Source organism: Notechis scutatus, chromosome 3 (genome assembly GCF_049901735.1).
Source record: "Notechis scutatus isolate UNSWTSFEM ecotype Mainland chromosome 3, rNotScu1.2, whole genome shotgun sequence".
NCBI lineage: Eukaryota > Metazoa > Chordata > Lepidosauria > Squamata > Elapidae > Notechis > Notechis scutatus.
Genome location: NC_142011.1, coordinates 78,028,022 through 78,043,311, shown reverse-complemented (window position 1 = coordinate 78,043,311; position 15,290 = coordinate 78,028,022).

Sequence of the window (15,290 nt, the reverse complement as noted above, 5' to 3'; positions counted from 1 at the left end):
TGCTGAAGCAGCCAGGATCGTGCAGGCTTGCAGGAGGCGAGTTAGAACACCTCTGCACCTGCGCAAAGTGGAATGGAATGGAATGGAATGGAATGGAATGGAATGGAATAGAATAGAATAGAATAGAATAGAATAGAATAGAATAGAATAGAATAGAATAGAATAGAATAACAGTGTTGGAAGGGACCATGGAGGTCTTCTAGTCCAACTCCCTGCTTAAGCATGAAATCCTATACCATTCAGACAAATGGTTATTCAGGTTCTTTTTTTAAACTTCCAGTGTTGGAACATTTACAACTTCTGGAGGCAAGTTGTTCCACTGATTAATTGTTCTAACAGTAAATTTCTCCTTAGGTCTAGGTTGCTTCTCTCTTTGATTAGTTTCCACCCATTGCTTCTTGTCCGACCTACCCTCAGGTGTTTTGGAAAATAGCTTCACTCTTTCTTCTTTGTGGCATCCCCTGAGATATTGGAACGTTGCTATTGTGTCATCCCTAGTCCTTCTTTTCATCAAACTAGATATACTCAATTCCAGCAACTGTTCTTTATATGTTTTAGCCTCCAGTCCCCTCATCGTCTTTGTTGCTCTTCTCTGCACTCTTTCTAGAGTCTCAACGTCTTTTTTACATCATGGCAACCAAAACTGGATGCAGTATTCCAAGTGTGGCTTTACCAAGGCATTACAGAGTAGTATTAACACCTCACATGATCTTGATCTTGATTCTATCCCTCTGTTTATGCAGCCTAGAAGAATATTGGTTTTTTTGGCAGCTGCAGCACACTGCTGGCTCATATTTAAATGATTGTCCACTAGGATTCCAAGATCTCTCTCACAGTTACTACTATTGAGCAAGGTACCACATATACTGTACCTGTTCATTTTGTTTTTCTTGCCTAAATGTAGAGCCTTACTTTTTTCACCATTGATTTTCATTTTGTTAGATAGTGCCCAATGTTCAAGTGTGGATTCATATTCCCATACCTGTTCTAATTTGACCCTTACTTTTCTATACTTCTGGAATCTTCTCTGGACCTTCTCTTTAAGCTTTTTATCCCAGTCAAGCTGACATTTATTTTGTCACTGATATTGCAAACTGAACAACTGGAGTGTTTGAGCTGTAGCAGCAGTTTACTAATTAATGAGAGAGCCTTCCACATTGCAGGCAGTACATAGTGGAGCTAGAATAATATTTGTTTCTGATGGCTTTACAGTGTTGTTACAAGGAGATTGAAGTGTAGAAAAAACAATTTTCTTCTTAACTCCATGCAGTTCTGAGGACAATTGAACCTGAACCAGTTACTGTCCTTGATTTCAGTGTTCCAGAACTGACATTCCCCATTAAGTCCCATTCAGAGAATCAACATTGCAGAAATATAAATAAATAAATAAGCATACACTTCAACATCTTTGCCCTGGATTGATTATTATTCAGTAAACAATCCTCATGCCCTTTTTATTGTATATTTTTAAACTGAGGATACCAGAAAGATTCTCTCTCTTCAGCATTTCAGAATTCAGAATTAAACCTGATTTCAATAGACATCCTCCTGAGGGGAATGTCTATTTCATAATTAAACCCTGATTGTATACTTTGCTTGTCCCAGCTGAAAATGTCACAGGACAAAATGTCCTTAAGTCATTGAAGTGATTATCAAAATAAACAACAAATATAAATGGACCATTTCTATTTTATTCTATCCATATTGTGGGAAGTGAGGGATCATGTCCAGTTCTTTTTTTAATGATATGAACAAAATTCTTAAATCCAAAAGTTCCTCTTGAAACTTTGGACTTAGGTCTTTCTATATCTTCCTTTCTACAACTATTTTTTTCTTTTTTTTCCTGATTGCTAAACTTTTTTTATATTAACAGATGGCATTTTAAAATCTGTGAAAATAAGTTCTTCATGGTACAACTCCTTTCTTTCTTTCTCCAGTGACTAAAGCTACTTTTAAAAAAGAGGAAAATCTGGCATCACAAAAAAACACCCCCAAAAATTATCTTCTTCAGCCAAAATAGTTAATTAAACTAGCAATTACTAATAATTGCTAGAATGAATCATGTTTGTTGTCTTTAAAGTACATTTCTCTGCCATCCCACAAGTTATCCTGATGTGAAATTTTGGCTCTTCAATTTGGCTTTATAAACATACCTCTTGGGTAAGGATACATATATTTTAATCACCCTGTCTACAGATAAGCAACATGTTTTTTTTTTACTAGATTATTGGCAGGACCCTGTATTTTCCATTATAGTCTTTTGTGCAAATTTATGATTAAAGGAAACAAACAGCCTTACATTTGAGGACGGAACATTCTCGTGGTTTAGGATATTTCAGTAATTTTCTGTACTAACAGATCTCATAACTAGGAAGGGGGGAGACGAGAATTTGCCCCTTTAGAGACAAGTTGCCATTTCAGATAATTAAAAGAAATGAAGCACCAGTCCCTGTTATTTCCATATAAATATGGTCATTAAGAATTCATTTGCCAATTTCATTTCAAAGAGATTCATAACAGTAGGGAGGAATGGTTAAATGGTCATTTAAAATATTAATTTCTTTTTATTCTGGTAGAAATAATAATCATTAATGGATGTCTGTTATTCGGAAAGGAAGTTTATGACCTGAATGCAAGTAAATTGTATCCCACCAATATGTTTTCATTAAAAAAAAATATCAGCCAGATATATCGTTCGTGTATGTGGAAAAGAGTCAAGGGGAAAGCTCATTTTTTTTCTCTGAACTGGGAGAAACCATGTGAAGCGTGAACCTTGAGAAAAGCTGGACTAGGAATTCTGCTGCAAAACAGTCTAATTCATCAGACAGTTCCCCAAGTATTTAATGTTTTCCTCTTTTCAATAAAATTACATAATTTAATAAACTATTTCTTGGCAATAAAAACAATTTGGTGGTTAAAAACACAAGAATATTTGGATGAGTTTTCAGGAGCACCCTTTAGCTTTGGAACATCCAGTTGTGAATCCATCTGGAAGAACACCATTCTCTAATAGCATCAATTTCCATTCATCCTGTGCCAGTTACTAGATTGTTTATGGGGGGAAATGCTCAATGTTAAAAAGTTTATTGTAACATCTTTACTCCCACATATTATTTCTTTAAAATTCAGTATATGTGACATAGTGAATAGTAGGTTCATCCTCTACCCTTTTAGCCAGAAACGACTAGCATGTATGTTCAATGGGAACCTTTACCTTTATCTTTAAGGCTTACATATCTGGCTTTTCTGCCAAGTACTGGGAGATTAGATGATGGCATATTAGCAAGGATGGGCACCAGGGTTTTGCTACTTTTCCTGTTTTGTACTTTTAACTGGTTATCCTCTCTATCCAAAAGCTATGTCAAACTTGAATAGCCCTCTCTCAACAGAGCCCCTCTCAACAGAGGGGGAGGGATATGACATCATCTACCTCCAAAAACATGTCTTCAAAAGAGTGGCCTGTGTCTTTTAAATGCCGGTGGACTGCTGAATCTAGTCCTGATGTGTATAAATCCTTCCATTCCCAACCATTCAGTCAGAGCTGAAGAAGCTTGAAGGAGAAGTTAAACATCTTTTTAAAAAAAACAGAAAATCCAGTTGCCTCTTAAGAGAAAAAAAAAAAAAAAGCACCTTTGGGACACCCATGACCTGGATGACTGAGAATCTCCATAGACGTTCAACTGGTGGTGTTTTACAGTTTTTCAAAACAATTTGTCTTTCCATCTTTGATTGGGAGCCACACAAAGTTGGCTGAAAGACGGATAGCAGTATAAATGTTATAAACAAATAAACAAACATGCAAATGGGATATCTAATCCTTTCTTCAAAGCCTTAAGACAAATTCACCCATCTTAGAACAGCATTCAGGCATAAATTTAAACTGAGATCCAGTGCAAGCCTTCTCGAAAATGAAGTTCACCACATCTTACTACATACAGCATGTAATACTTGATAAACATACCCAGAACATGAACATTTGGAATGGATCATTTCTACTTGGCCAACTTTAGCTGATGGCTGATTTAGTTGTTGTTGGTGCTTGGCATCATGGACTGTGCTCAGTGGTGCTAACTGCTGTATCATTTACCATGTCTATGTTCTGCATATGAGAAAATAATCCTACGACACATGCATTACAGTTAATGAAAATGGTGGGTCATTGCCAGACACAATTCAGCTAAAGGGCCCACATTATACAAGAGGGGTAATGGTTTACTTCTGGCCACAACCTCTAGCAAACATGCTGCTCACTAATGAAAACACTGGCTGTTTGGACGGGTTCAGTAGACACACACAGTGTAACTTGTTGAGGGTGAAATCAATAAATAAAATTGCAATAATGTGATCATTCATTCCATCTGCCCATTTCTTCATAAGCAGAAGGTCTGCAGCTGGGTTGCTGTCCCAGCTTTTTTCCATTAGAGGTTTATTTAGATCAAAGCAACTCTTTCTCTCAGAGTCTTCCCATTAGGAATCTCCAAAAGGGCAGCTTCTCTAGAGTAAATGTTTGAAGGGATAGCAACCAGAAGTTGTCACTCAGTCATGGTAGGATGACTGAGTATAAATTGAGAATGGACCCCTGAGTGGGCCTAAATTTTTAATTCCAAAAAAGATCCAAGTGTTCAATCTGGAGTCACATTGGGCTTGGATCTACAGCTCCATTATCATTTGCCTGCTTCCATGCTCTTCATTCTAATGACCCTTTGTTTTATTAAAAAGGGTTTTTTTTAGCTAAAGGGGATATCTTACTGATCAAAGTGTATCATAGGAAACATATTAACTCCCTGTGTTCACAGCTAAGTTGCCAGTTTGTCATCCTAACACAATGAGACTATGAATCTGTCTTATAAATTTACCAGCCTTTTTTTCCCAGCTGCTTCCATATGTGAGAGATGAATGCATTTTGAGCCCAGCGCAGTGTTCTCATATAACTTCTCCTAACTTGATATTCAATTCTACTTCAATTCCCATCGTGCTTAGCCAAACTGGAGCTGCAAGATTGGAGAACATTTTTATTTATTTATTTGATTTGTCAATTGTTTACAAGATAATAAGTACAAGTGTATACATAGTTGTGAATATATGAAATGGGTACATATAAGAAAAATAAAAGAATAAGAGAAACAATAGGACAGGGACGGTAGGCACGTTGGTGCGCTTATGCACGCCCCTACAGACCTCTTAGGAAAGGGGTGAGGTCAATAGTAGACAGTCTAAGGTTAAAGTTTTTGGGGTTTGGGGAAGAGACTACAGAGTCGGGTAGAGTATTCCAGACATTGACCACTCTATTGCTGAAGTCGTATTTCCTGCAATCAAGTTTGGTGCGGTTTACTTTGAGTTTGTATCTGTTGTGTGCTCTTGTGTTGTTATGGTTAAAGCTGAAGTATTCATTGACAGGTAGGACATTGCAATGTATGATTTTATATACCATGCTTAAGTCGGACCGAAGACGGCGTAATTCGAGGTTTTCTAGTTTTAGAATTTCGAGTCTGGTGGCGTAAGGTATTCTATAACGGGTAGAAGAGTGGAGAACTCTTCTTGTGAAATACTTCTGGACTTTCTCAATTGTGTTAATATCACATACATGATAAGGATTCCAGACTGATGAACTGTATTCGAGTATTGGTCTAGCAAATGTTTTGTATGCTCTGGTTAGTAGTGAGATATTACCAGAGAAAAAGCAACGTAGGATTAGGTTAACAACTCTTAATGTCTTTTTGGCTATGTAGTTGCAGTGAGCTCTAGCACTTAGATCATTAGAGGTGAGTATTCCAAGGTCCTTTACAGAGCTTGGGTCATCAACAAGATCTTGACTATTCAGCTTGTATTTTATTTTCTGATTTTTTTACCAATATGTAAGACAGAGCATTTATTTGTTGAGATTTGGAGTTGCCATATGTTAGACCATTCAGATACATAGTCTAGATCTTTTGAAGGGTAGTAGTATTGTCTGTGGTATTGAACAGCTTTACATCATCAGCGAAGAGAACGCAATTGCTCTTGATATGATCACAAAGGTCGTTTATGTAGATTATGAAGAGAGTTGGTCCTAGAACACTGCCTTGGGGAACACCACTATTGACAGGTACTGGATTTGATAGGGCGTTCCCAATTTTGACCATTTGTTGTCTGTTTGACAGGAATGCTTCTATCCAGTTATTCAGTTGTCCAGAGATACCATAAGATTTTATTTTTAGGAGTAGTTTGTCGTGTACCACTGAATCAAAGGCTTTGCAGAAGTCTATGTAGATTGCGTCTATTGCTTTGCCCTGGTCGAGTTGTGTAGTCCATATGTTTTTGCAGTGTAAGAGTTGCAGATTACAGGATAGTTTTTTTCTGAAACCAAATTGTTTATTGGAGAGTAGGTTGTTTGTCTCTAAATGGAGGATGATGGATTGGTTAATAATTGATTCCATGACTTTACAGGTGACGCAGCATAAGGAGATTGGTCTGTAATTTTCAACTAGGCTTGGGTCTCCCTTTTGAAGATGGGAATGACTGTGGCTTGTAACCATAGGTTGGGCAAGGAGCTGGTTCTGAAAGATTTTTCAAAGATTATGCTTAGAGGTTTGGCTATGGCAGCGGATAGTTTTCTTAAGAAGTAGGCACATATTCCATCCGGTCCAATAGATAGAGATGGTTTTAGGTTGCGTAGTGCTTTTTCAACGTTGTCTACTGTAAAATCGATATGTATTAGATCATTATTGTTGTCTGTGGTACGGCTAGGAAACATTGGGCATGATCCATTACTGTTTACAAACACTGAGCCGAAGAATGTGTTAAAGATGTTGGCTTTAATGGTGTCGTCGCTGCAGTCTTTACCATCAGGTCCTATCAAGGGAGGGATGGACCTTGAGTCTTTTAGTTTGTTGTTTACAAAATTGTAAAAAGCACGGGTGGAATTGGTGCTTAGAAGGTTTTCCTCTTGTTTAATGTGGTAATTGGTGCATTCGGTCTTTATCTGGTGGCATAAATTTTTGTATCGGTTTTTTGAAATTAGCAACGTGACCAGATTTGTTTTTCCGCCAGAGTGATCTCTTTTTGGATTGAAGTTTCCTTATTGATATGGGTAATCTGCTTTTTTGTTTTGTTTTTGGAGTTGTTGTTGGAACATATAGTTTGATGACTCTTTTGACTTCAAGTAAAAATATGTTGTAATGGTCTTCAACAGTACTGCATCCAGTGAATAGAGATTGCCAATCGAGGGATGAGAGATCGTTATCTATAAGATCATAGTTGCCTTTTTTGAAGTTACAACTAGGGATGACATCGTTGAGGTGATTTTTGTGTGGACGTATGTTGAGGCAAAAGTCAATCATATTGTGATCACTACTGGAAAAGGGTCACATATGCTCCTCACTGACATCAACTTTCCTTTGAACCCTCAGCTTTCTGCTAAGTGAAATAAAACTGATGAAACTGATAAAGCTTCAGAAATGGGAAGTTTGAAGAAAGGCTTTGCAGGACAACTGCCAGGTCAAAAAAGAGTGTGAAAGCACACAAACATTTGGCTAGTTATATCAATTGCTTTGCTAAGTTTTCCTTTTGCATTTTCCAATCAAGCAAAATAATTTATGTTTGGGTTTTCTTTCAGCAGAGACAGAAAAAGAGGGGGAAATGGGACATTCTTGCACATGGGACAAAGTTCTTATGCAAGTGTCCAATTTTTTCTGAACAGCCATCTCTCAGCACTCAACAATCTCTCTGACTTCCCATGACTTGCTAAAACCTCAAGGGAGCAAAGCATGAGAAGAAATCATATTGTGGTGGTAATTGTGGTTTTCCTTCACATTCAGCAGCTCAGGTAGTCAAAGAAACTGAAGGACAATTGATTGATATTTAACTGGAGGGGAGAAAGCCAACTGTCACTTTACTATTTTGCAACAATAAAATCAGCTCAAAACTTGTAAATCAAAAATGGACTGAAAGACCTTGAGAACCAAACAAAGAAATCGGTCCAGAAGAAAATTTTCAGGAAGCTAAAAGATTTTGGCATGATCATACCTGCAGCTGAAAAGAATGAACAATAATAGCTAGAAAGGTGGGCTGCCAGGAATCACTCAAAAACCAAGTAACACAACAGAACACCGGGCTTGTTCATTGTGCTACCCCAGTTAATCCTTTCCCTTACTGCCTATGTTAGGCATTAATTCTTTGTGTGAAGAATAAAAATAATTGCAGTCTTCACAAAGAAAAAGTTATGAGCTATTGTCCCTCTCAAAATAGTCTTGGAAAATATTTTAATGTTTATGAGAATGAGCCGATTGGAGTAACTTATCACAGTTTGAATTCCAATGTTATGAGAACAAAACTGACATGATTTGTGTGGCAGTTTCACATAATGTATTGTTGTTCTAGAGTTAGAATAATGAGAGGGAATAATCAGAAAATTGATCCCTTATGTTCAGAACAATTCTGCAGCCTTCACCAAGCCTAGATCTTAGTTATAAAGAACTGAATGATTATTTATTCAGCTAATAGAAAGATAAATTGGATTTCATCTTATAAAAGGAAAAAAATAGTTGTCAATATCTTGCTTAGATTAAATAGAAACAGCCTTGGCTGAAGTGCCTTTCCAAATGTTCTGAATGTTGTTCACTTATGAACAATGCAATCCACATTTCTTCCCAAACAAGTGCTTCTGTTTGCATTTCTAGCAAGCAAGCATTGTTGCTGCTGGAAAAATATAGTTATTTCCTGAACAAACAAGCATAATTCTTCCCTGGTGTCGTTAAATGGTGTTATTTAATGTGCTGGAAGAAAAGCATGCAACTTATTGGATAACACATATTGAGAAGAACCACAGCTTCATATTCTACACTGAGGGGCAAAAGTCTCCAAGTTTTCTTGGCAGCATTTTCTCAGAATTAGGCATTGTGGGATATACAGGTACTCCTTAACTGAGGACCATAATTGAGCCCAAGATTTCTGTTGCTAAATGAGACATTTGTTAAGTAAGTTTTGCCCCGTTTTATGATCTTTCTTGCCACAGTTGTTACGTGAATTGCTCCAGTTGTTAAGTTAGTAGCACAATTGTTAAGTGAATTTGGCTTCCTCATTGACTTTGCTTGTCAGAAGGTCGCAAAAGGTGATCACACACCCTGGTACACTGCAACTGTCATAAATATGTACCAGTTGCCAAGCAACCAAATTTTGATCACATGATCATGGGGATGCTGCAATTGTCGAAAGCATGAAAAATTGTCATAAATCCCTTTTTTCAGCATTGTTGTAACTTCAGTCAGTAAATGAATGGTTGTAAGTCAAGGATGCCCACTGAGATTAATTGTGCCATGCAGTAATACTGTTGGGCTTCAGGATATCTCAGAAAGATACTTTTCAGATATAGATTTGTGGAAACTGCCCTGCCCTACTCTACAAAGAGAGATTTATTTTTCAACTCTTTCCTTCCTCTTCTTTCTTTTTCTCCATTTTACCGTCTCCACTAATCTACACATACATTGATAATTTCTTGCCTTCAACACATAAGAGACTTATGGTATCCTGCACCACAAAGCTGCTATCTCATTTGGCATTGCAGATTTTTCCAGAGAACCGCTGTATGGTCCTCACCTGTATGTTGTTTCAAACAGTGGAACTGGGATTCTGTTCACTTTGCAAAATTTGTCATAGATGCACAGATAACTTAAGGCCAGGAGAAATTAACTGGCCTGATTTCATTCATCTACAGAAAACTCTTCCAAAGCTAGGCATTTGGGTTTTGTTGATTCTCTGAATAGCTCTACTGGCACCTTTCTGATTTGAATTTTTGGCTGCTTGATGGAGGCATATGGACTCTTCAAGACCAATAGACTTTGATAGATCTGACTTTCATGAATTTTTAGGTCCCCATTGAAAGGCATCAAAGTTGGTGGCAACCATAACTTCTTGTGGTAATGAATTTGAAAAAAGTGATTTTGTTGGTCTGTTCTAAATCTTCTTCCAGTTTCATTGAATGACCCTGGGTCATAGTATTTTGAAAAAAAGGGAATGCCATGGGCCATTTTATTCACCTCATATACCCAGTCAGTCACCTTTCTCCAGGATAATGAATCCAAATCCTTCTCATCTTTTCTTGAAGGAAAGTGTTTTAGCCCTCTGATCATTTTGGTTGCTCACTTTTTACCTCTTCCATCTCTAATATATATGTTTTTTCCCCCCGAAATGTGTTGACAAGAATTGTATACAGTATTCCAAATGTGTATCAGACTCTCTAAAGTAGTTGGCTTGGAGTTAAAAGAAAGAGATAATACTCTTGAGTTAAGTTAGATTAGAAGATGAGAAGACAGTGAACTATGAGAAACAGCTGTGGGCAGAAAGAAAGGGGAAAAGCAGCTGAGAGACTTGCATGCTGCAATCTTGCCAAGTCATGCTATGTACAAGAAAATAAAAGCGGAGCCATTTTATAAAGAAGAGCACAAAGGAAAATGGGGAATAGTGCCTAAACCTCTTCCCCATTACAATAATCTTCTGCACAGTGATACTAAGGTAATCCCCTGCACTACACTCAACAAATTTATTTATTAGGGGTTTTTTTCTCTGCCTTTACTTCTACATATACATATACACATACACATACACATACACATACACATACACATACACATACACATACATATACATATACATATACATATACATATACATATACATATACATGTATATGTATGTATACATATAAATATATATATATATATATGTATACATATAAATATATATAAAGGTTGGTTATCCTATGTAGATCTGTTCTACAACACAAGAACTCATGGTAATGGTACAGAGAAACAGCCAGAAGATCTATGTGAGACAGAGTCAAAAAAGTCAAAGTGGCATCATGACATTACAACAATCCCTAAAACTTTTTGATTACACACACAGATTCTGCAGCTAAGGAGAGAGAAAAATAATAATTCTCACTTAACTTGATTGTACAGCCTGCCCTGGAAGACAAGACTGGTTCAGAACTTTCTCAAGAGGTAGGTGTGGGACATTCTTACAGTTGCTTTTTTATAGTAATCATCAAAATAATTACGGTTCTCTAGATAAATTTGTAGAGGATGAGACAAACTCCTAAAGTTAGCCTCCATCCTGGGTTCCTCATACATCCTCATACATCCATTTTCTAAGCAGAAAACACCATTACAGTCATATTCAAGAATACTATCCTATATTCCTGAACAGGTTTCCTAATGAACTGTTCTGATCAAAAAACAATATTCTTAGAGGCTTTCAACTGTTAGAGCTCTAATCACATATTGTGAGGACAATATGTCTCAAGTGTATTAACAGACCATGTGGTCTCAGTTGTTAAGATATTCATTATGTCTGAATATGGGTTCTGCACTTCCAACACTGTTCCTGATTATATCCTTTTAAAAAAATATTTATGTTATTTTTAAAAACAATAATACAAATCTCTATTTACATTAACAGTATTGTGTCATTTGTAATGTTTCCTTTTATACTTATACATCAATTCTTATTCCTATATTCTACCCATTTGTACCAACTATCCCAAACTGCATAATAGTTCGATAAGTCCTTGCCTTTTAATTCTGCTGTGAATTTATTCATTTCTGCACAGTCCATTATTTTTTTTATCAGTTCTTCGGATTTTCTTTTTTCCAGCTCTGTGCGAAAGCTATTCTCACCACCATTATAATATGTATAATGTTGTATTGGATAGACTTGCTAAATTTTCCCTTAATAAAAATATTTCCAGTTTAAGTTCTAATTAGTATTCTGTAATTTCTAATAGCCAACTTTGTATCCTTATCCAATATTTTTTAACTTCTGGGCATTGCCACCACATATGGAAAAATATTCCTTCTTTTGTTTACATTTCCAACATTCTGATTTTGTATTTGGATATATTTTAGCCAGTCTTGCTGGGGCTAGGTGCCATCTATAAAACATTTTGTACTGATTTTTTTTAAATGCTGTTGACAATGTCAATTTACAAATTTATTAATTCACTTTGTCCCCCAATCCTCTAATTTAATATTATGACCTACGTTTTTTGTCCAGCAATCATTGGTCCCTTCACTATTTCTTCTTCTAGTTCCACTTCCAATAAATAATTATACATTCTTGTTATAAATTTTTCCTCCTTGCCTGTCAAAATTTGGTCTAGTTGTTGTAAATCTTTTCTATCCCATGTTCTTCTAAATCTTGTCTGAATTTGTAAGTATGACCACCAATATCCTGATTGACTCTAGTGATTATCCAAAATTCACTTCTATAACTCTTTTTACAAAGAGCTATATAGCTTAATAATGTAGAACTAAAGCAGCATACTGCTATTAGAATATAAGAATAACCTTGCTGGATCATTTTAAGGCTACTTTGAGTCCAACATATTGTCTCCAACAGTGACACAATTAATTTTTCTGAGAAACCCATAGACAGTACACACCATAAATATTTAAATAAATAAATATGGCATTCTTTCACACATAGGCTTTTCATTTCACAGTGCTCTGATATTACACATACTTGGCATAACCTCAGAATGTTTTGACAAAGCAATGATGGATGATTAAAAACAGGCTGATTCTCATCTTATAGAGAAACTGTTTAACAATGGAATGCTGTGCACCTTTAAAACTTTTACGGAAGACAAATAGAGAATTGTAGCACATGATCTGTAAATAGCTAGTTGTCTTTTCCTGAAACAAATGTATAACTTTGTCCTCATATCATGAACTGTAAAAAGCAAATAAATGATGATATGAGTATTGTCCATCAGCCATGAATGGAATACCCATGTCAGTCCATGATTCTGTTGTGGGCATATAGCAATTGTGAACCTCATGAGACTGTTATTGTGGAGAAAACATAGGAGGGATCATTAGGGGCTGTTTCTCACAACTTGCTAATCATGAATCAGAAACTATGTGTAAAAGACATACAAAGATGTCATAATATTATTGATTTGTTATCCCATACAGGTTATATGTAATGTTCCTTCATGAGGAGTGTATGTCAGTTGGGCTGAGCCAGAGTAAATGACCAGAGTCACCCAGCCATCTTGGTCTCTCAATGTTGACCCAAAGAAGAGGCAACTTGTAGAATATTTACATGTTCAACTTTTAAAGCAGTATTTCCATCTTGTTCCAACACAAGCAATGTCACATGGTCTATTTGTCACAGTTCATACCAAGATAAAGTGACAGTGGGGCTGTCCTTGCTCTTACTGGTTATATAAGGCTGATGAGGGCACACATCCCTTGTACTGAAAGAGAAGTTGGAATGATCTCATAGAATCTGAACTAGTTTCTCATGGTCTTTCATCTGAGCACCTATTTACTTTGGATTATCATAAGGCTAGACATGTACTCCTCCAGAGGATGAAAGATTTGGAATATTGATTCAATGTCAGTGGGAACCCATATATCAACAGAGCCTTGATCCCATAGAGACCTGGTGTTATTCCTTTCTGAACCCCCTTTCAGACATGGGATAACATCTTGTCATTCTCTTTCTTGCTGTGTATATACTCAAAAATTCCCTTAACTGAACAAACTTGTCCATATGGTTCAGGAGAGATCAAAACCATTGCTGTGTAATGTTGTACTTCATTTTTTGTAGACATCTAAGGAACTCACTGGTTTTACTTGTCTTGCCACAACATCAATAGATAGACAGATCTTTGGAATACAAAGTTTTTTTCTTTCTGAGGCCAAATATTGTGGGCAAATTTTGTATGGCAGGTATTAAAACATGTCATCTAATATGGCATCCTTGATTACCATATGTTTATTTTCTTGTGTATGCTTTTATTTATTATTATGTATGAATCACTGATTACAATAAGGGTAATATGCATGATACTCTAATTGAACGGTATGTTAAGGAGATTACTTGCTGGTTAAACAACCTAGAGTTTTTATTTAAGAAATTGACAATAGATATTTCAGTGGGGCAGAGTAGAGCTGTAGTCTCATTGCTTCCTCCAAATGAAACCCTTGAAACATTTCAAGTTGTGTTCTCATGGAATATAGAACACTCAAGTTATGTCAACTTTTATTGGAATGTAGCCAATTTGAACTACAAAAGCACCTTAATTCTAAATAGAATTTTAAAAAGAAGGCATATTTTCTGTTTCATGCCCGACTTTCTTAGCTTATATTAATATAATTTACATAACTGCCCATTTCATATATCATGTAGTAACTTTGAATGGCTTACAATGGGAGAAAAAATAAAATAAAAAGAGCTTTAACTCAATAGTGTTATACTAACACGCTTACTATTGTTGTAATATTTGAGATCAATTGTCTTCATAACATTTGAGTTTTGATAGCTCAGTGTTATCCCTACATGACTGTGTTCTTTTGTATTGAATATAGTTGAAGGGAACTATAAAATACTACTGCACAGTAGAAGAAATATGGAGCCTTTGAATGTAAGAACATTATTCATAAAGAAAGACAAATCAAGACACTGAGACAAAAAATCAACGATTTAAACCTTATGTTCAACAAATAAAAGACATCTTCCCAACCTCATTTTTAGTGAATATATACCACTCTTAAAATATTATTTCAGTTTGGCTATTGTATTTTTCTTATCTGTCATAAACATAATAGAAAAAGGCAGAAAGGCTTCCGGTTTGAGCTTCTTCGGCGATAGACCAAAATCTGCAATCATGCGTGGTTTTGATCTGTGCTCGCCGCTGGAGCGCCCTGAGCCAGCTGGTTTCACCCCATAGAGGTGGTGAAGAGGGGGGAGATTGCCAGCAGGGTTGAGGAGAGTCGCATCTCTCCTCCCCAGCTGGCCATTACTCCCTTTCCCAAAGGTGGTTGCAGCGGTGGTCAGAAATGGCCACCTCAAAGAAGAATTTGACTGGAAAAGAATGTGCAGGAGGAAGAAAAGAAGTGAAAGTTTTGGCTGACTGGGTTGAACTGAAAAAGCAACAATATAAGGTACCCTGGAATTTGAATTATAAAGAATAACATTGCTCCCAAAGAAGACTTTGAAGTGGCGAATGAGAGAGGGAAGGGAAAGGATTTGGGTTTTTTTTCTTTTCTTCCCTATATTAACAACTAAGAGATTTAAGCAAGAAATCGGCAAAAATCCACTTTGACATTAACAGATATTTAACCTGAAAATAAATGTCAAAGGGATAATAAAGATTTCTGGATTCTCAAAAACTTTTAAAAGAAGGAAAAAACAAAAGGATGGGATCTGGAAAAAGGGAGGAGACCACCTGGAGGTGAAAGGAATTAACAGTGAAACTTTAACAAGATTCCTAAAAGGTACATTTTAACTGAAACTTTGTAACAAGA